A 6413-nucleotide genomic window follows, 5' to 3' on the forward strand; every position below is an offset into this window, starting at 1 on the left:
AAACCATAAACTAAACATTTATGTCATTCTAAAAACCAAATAAAAACCCTAAATCCTAACAAACGTTATTTATAAATATGCTAATTGAAACAAAACAAAACCCTTAATTAAATATTTATGTCATTTAAAAACCAAAATAAAAAGCTTACATCCTAACAAAAATCAAATTTAAGGGTTGATAATCACAATCAATCATTAAGTAATTGAATTGTGCTTGATGATAATTTAAAAGAAAATAGCACAAAAAAACCCAAAAACTTTAATTGCACATTCTTGTCATTTGGAAAAATCCAAATCAATTACCTAAGTCCTAAAAAAAATCATAGATTATGCCAATTAGAAAAAAAAATAACACCCCTAATATTCTAACCAAAATCAAGCATTTATATTCATGTTAAATGCTAATTGAAAAAAAAACACAAAAACCTTAAAACCCTATTGAGAATTCCATGCTATTTCAAAAAATAAATAAACAACCTAAACCCCTAAATACATCATACTAATTGAAAGTAAAAAACAAACAAACAAAATGCTAAAACCCTAATTAAAATTTTATTCTATTAAAAAAAACTAAATAAAAAACCTAAACTCCTAAATACGTTATGCTAATTGAAATAAAAAAATAAACAAAACCCTTAAAATCAAAACCATATATGATATTTCAGGGAAAAAATGGAAACAAGAAGGCCCAGCCACCAAAGCCAAGGGCATGTGCTAGAGAGGTCGTTGGATGGTAGAGGGTGTTGTGTGTTCTCCCCGGAACACAAATTCGCGTGTTCCGGGGTGTACGGAAGAATATCTTGGGACCCATGATAATTTATATGCCAATGTTGCCCACGATGACTTTATAATAAAATAACATATGAAAAAGTAGATATGCTTTTGAAGGAAATATCCTCCAGTAAGATAGTAATGCATTGGACGAAAATGTCCTCCTTTTCCTCATAAATAGATTTGCGTGTTCCGCCTTTATTTTTAGCTTGTGTTACAACACATAGCCGCCTTGTCGTTCCTGCATTGTGTTAGATAGAAATCATTCCCGGGTTTGTTCCTACCTTGTCAAGATAACTATAATCAAACGACTGGTTCGATCATTGGTGGGCGTCATAAAAGGATTTGTCGGCCATCTCTTTTTACAGTCATCTCTTCTTCTTCGTTTTCATTAGGCAGTATGAAAAAAAGCAATGGCGCACAAACATTCCAACAAGTGCCATTAAAGTGTGGTGAGTACCTTTACATGTCATAATGCTATTGTTGAAGAACGTGTGTCATCATGAGTGTCATTAAGGCATTTTTCTGTTATTGCAGGTAGATTGTATCGTTTTGACAGTTGGAAACTTGAAGATATTTGTAAGACGCTGGGACCTGTTGACAAGAATGCTTGGTTACAGATGCGAGCAAGGGCCTCTACCCCATCCAATATCGTCCATTCACTCAGTATATGCAATGTAACACAAATTGCAGTTGTAGTAACACGTATATCAATTTGTAAGATATTATTTTCTTTGTTAATATTGATTTGTAATATATTATATTGAATTGCCTTATATCGATTTGTAAGATATTATGTGTTTTCTAGTGTCGATTTATGAGATATTGTTTTGGTTGTTAATCTCAATTTGTAATATATTATACTGAATTATTGTATATTGATTTGTAAGATATTATGTATTTTCTAGTGTCAATTTGTGAGATATTGTTTTGTTTGTTAAATATCAATTTGTAATATATTATGCTGAATTGTCGTATATCAATTTATAAGATATTATGTGTTTTCTATTATCGATTTATGAGATATTGTTTTGTTTGTTAATATGGATTTGTAATATATTATGCTGAATTATTGTATATCGATTTGTAAGATATTATGTATTTTCTAGTGTCGATTTATGAGATATTGTTTTGTTTGTTAATATCGATTTGTAATATATTATGTTGAATTGTTGTATATCGATTTGTAAGATATTATGTGTTTTCTAGTGTCGATTTGTGAGATATTGTTTTGTTTGTTAATATCGATTTGTAATACATTATGTTGAATTATCGTATATCGATTTAGAAGATATTATGTGTTTTCTAGTGTCAATTTATGAGATATTGTTTTGGTTGTTAATCTTGATTTTTAATATATTATGTTGAATTTTCATATATCGATTTATAAGATATTATGTGTTTTTCAGTGTCGATTTGTGAGATATTGTTTTGTTTGTTAATATCAATTTGTAATATATTATATTGAATTGCAGTATATCGATTTGTAAGATATTATGTGTTTTCTAGTGTCAATTTATGAGATATGGTAACTGGTTGTTAATATCGATTTGTAATATATTATGCTGAATTATCGTATATCGATTTGTAGGATATTATGATGAATTACCGTATACCGATTTGTAATATATTATATTGAATTGTTGTATATCGATTTATAAGATATTATGTGTTTTCTAGTGTTGATTTATGAGATATGGTTTTGTTTGTTATTATCTATTTGCAATATATTATTGCTTTGATACTGTGATTCATTTAATCGTTTCTTTGACTCACTTAACTAATCGGTAGTCGTTGTTATATGAATCTTGAATAAATCGTAGTAAACATATGCGCTAGCTAACACAAATTGATATTTTTCTCATGACAGTGTTGAGCATATGAACTAGTTGCAGTGAAGATGATGTATCTCAATCATTAGAAAGTCATGGAGCAACAGACATCCGTACTATCGACGCACCTGAAGAAGTGGATACGTGCACTAATGATACACATGATAAGAAGGGTGCAGACATTGGATTCACACTTGACTTGAATATTCCAACGGACGAAATGCAATTCGATAATAAGGTAGACGATCATGACAGTGCACTTGACAAAGGTGCAGGCACCTCAAGTCTACATGATATTACACTTGAGTCTGTTCCCGTAGAGGGAATACAGTTTAATAATAAAGAAGCTGCATACAAATTTTACAATGATTATGCCTTAAAACTTGACTTTAGTGTAAAAAAGTATTCTTGGGCAAAAAATGCACAGGGTGTCATGGTGAGAAAAAGCATATGTTTGTTCTAAGCAAGGTTGAAAGAAGTCAAGTAGAAATCCAACAAGGAGCAAGCAAGATTCAAGATGTGGCTGTCCAGCGAGAATGGTGTTAAGAAGACTTTTGAATGGGAAATATGTAGTTCGTACTTTAATCAATGATCATAACCATGAATTATCCTCTTCATTTATGACTCCTATGTTAAGGTCACATCGTAAAGTAATTGAAGTGCATGTTGTAATTGCTAAAATAGCTGATAGCGCTGGCATTGCACCAAGGAAGACATATAATTTGTGTGCGCATATAGATGATGGTCGCAAGAATGTATCATTCACACCTATAGATCTAAGAAACCATTTGAGAAGGAAGAGGTTAGACAACATGAATAATGGAGGAATATGTTTTTCGGTTGATTACCTACAAAAAGCAATGACCCTGGTTTCTTTAGTGCAATGCAACTACATGAAGATGAGTATGCTGTGAATATATTTTGGGCAAATTCAAAGTCAAGAGTAGATTATGAATGCTTTAATGATGTGCTTGTTTTTTATATGATAGTGAAGATTAATATGAAACAGTGGCCATTTGCGCAGCTTGTCGGAGTGAATCATCACTCACAAAGTTGCATATTAGGCAACACTTTTTTGTATGACCAGACCAAGGAAAGCTTTGAGTGGTTGTTCAGAGTATTTACATAGGTAATGAATGGGAAGTACCATGCAGTTGTACTTATAGATGGTGATCATGCAATTGCGGCTGCAGTGTCTCATGTATGGCCATATGCACATCATCGCCTATGTTTGTGGCATATCTTTCAAAATGCAGCAAAGAACATAAGACATATTTTTAATCAGAAAACAGGGTTTGATAAAAAGTTTAGGAAGTGTGTACATTGTAGCGACATGAGGTGTCCATTTGCGTGTTTAAATCGTTGCTCATTTAGCGATTTCTACGGAAATTGTTTTAAGGCTTCATACCTGTAATTAAATAGCTGACACGTGAATCACTATCATCAACAAGTATAAATTACTATTTTGTCAAATGTATAAATTGTTCCTGCTTTAAACGTACAAATTGCTGCTTCAAACTTAAAAATTGATATATAAATCACACCCTTCATAAGTACATATCACGGTTGTATAAAAAATATTGGAATAGTATAATACAAATCGCGATTGTAGTAACATACTATCAATTTGTGAGATATTGTTTTGTTTGTAAATATCGATTTGTAAGCTATTATGTTGATTTTTTGTATCAATTTATAATATATTATGCAATATGTATATCGATTTGTAACATATTATGTATTTGCTAGTGTCGATTTATAAGATATTTGTATTACAATATTAAAATATGTGCATGCGTCATTTACATTGTTGGGTGATTGCGGTTGCGATTTGCGTATTCAAATCGCTATTCATTTAGCGATTAAAATTGAAATTGCTTCACAGCATTATAGCTGTCATTAAATCACTGTCACGTGAATCACTATCGTCAACACACATATACAATAAGTCATTTTTTTATTGGCACGGTAAATAACAACTGATGCATAGTATAGTGTGACAAATAACATGAAGAATGATGTGCATGTAGATTTAATTTTGTATGGTCGGCAGGAAGAAATTCTCTTGCCTCATAAGTGCGCGTAGTTTTTATTCTCCTCCTCCTTCTTCCTTTGCTTTTTCTTCTCTTCGTCATCCTTCTTCTTCATCATCTTTAGTTCTTCCTCATCTTTCTTCGTTTGCTTTTCATCTTCAATATCTGATGGATCAGGCTCCGCATAATAAATATCCAACAATTTGTTTCTGTCTTTTTCATTCTCAATGTTTATTATATTTTGGTACTTTATATAACCCTCATATATATCAGATTGGCGAATGATTTCTCTAAGAGTCATCCCCTCCAACGACGAAGGCTTTTTTGTCTTACGAATTGTAGTCATTGCTAACCTGCACAATATATAAATTTAACCGTATCATTATATGTTACAACTGCCTCCTCAAGTATATATTATTACAAATTTCACATTCGTTATACAATCACCAATATTACAAGTCATAGCAATATTTGGCTTCATAAGTAAACATCGTAGTATGATTTAACAAAATTAAGTATAAATCGAGGTAACTTCATAATTACACATCACTACTGCATCAACATATAAATTGTTGCTGCTTCAAACGTATAAATCGTTGTATAGATCGCACTTTTCATAAGTACATATCGTTGTAACGTTTTGGCTTTGTAAGTAAACATTGTAGTACGATTTAGCAAACTTAAGTACAAATTGTGGTAACTTCATAAATCATAAATACACATGTCTACTGCTTCAAACGTATAAATCGTTACTGCATCGAACGTACAAATCACTGCTTAAAATGTATAAATCGATGTAGAAATTGAACCCTTCATAAGTACATATCGTTGTAAATCATAAATTGCTACTATATTAAATATATAAATCATGGCTGCTTTAAATGTATAAATCATGAATCATAAATCATAAATCATAAATCACAAATCATAAATCATAAATCGCTAATGCTTGAAACATATAAATTGTTGTTGCATTGAACAAATCACTATTGCATTAAATGTATAAATCATTATTAAATTCAAACTTATAAATCGTTGTAGAAATTTAGCCCTCATATCGTTGTAATGTTTGGCCTTCATAAGAACAAATCGTACTAACTATTTTTCGATGACCAGAAGGTGGATAGATACAAATCGATTTGTTTGAGTATGAAAATAGGTGTTATTTAGCATGAATAATATAACCAGTTGTAAGATTTAGCATTCAAATTTATAAATCGATTTGTTTACATAACGAAACCTTACACAAAACTCACCAAAAGGACACAAGTTTTGCTAATCCGATAGTGGAGGAGAAACACCTAGAAGGTAGATGCAACCGATGGTGGCAACGGTGCTCCGACTACGTTTCGATGGCAGTAGACAACGAAGAGGGGTGCTCCAGCGATAGCAAACGATGGCAAAGGGGTGCTTCGACGGTACGACAAAAGGTGATCCCACGACAACAGACGATGCCAAAGGCTATATCATCAAAGGGAGCTCCTATTACAACAGATGGTGCATCGTCAAAGGGTGAGTCAGAACGTTTAGGGTGACATATTGTGAGGAGCTCCTGTTAAAGCAGAATCATTTACTCCTTAGGCCAAAAATGATGATGATTTTAACCCTTTCTCTCTTCAGGCGGGAGGACATTTTTGTCCTTTACTTGAAACATTGTTTCATGGTGCTAATGGCGAGAAAGGGTACTTAAGTCTTTGCAAACAAACCAAACTCTAATGCTAAATGATGCTGACACACACGAGAAAATGAGCCCCACGTGCTTACATATGTGGCGCTC

This window comes from Nuphar pumila, chromosome 3 (genome assembly GCF_984573655.1).
Source record: "Nuphar pumila chromosome 3, dmNupPumi1.hap1.1, whole genome shotgun sequence".
NCBI lineage: Eukaryota > Viridiplantae > Streptophyta > Magnoliopsida > Nymphaeales > Nymphaeaceae > Nuphar > Nuphar pumila.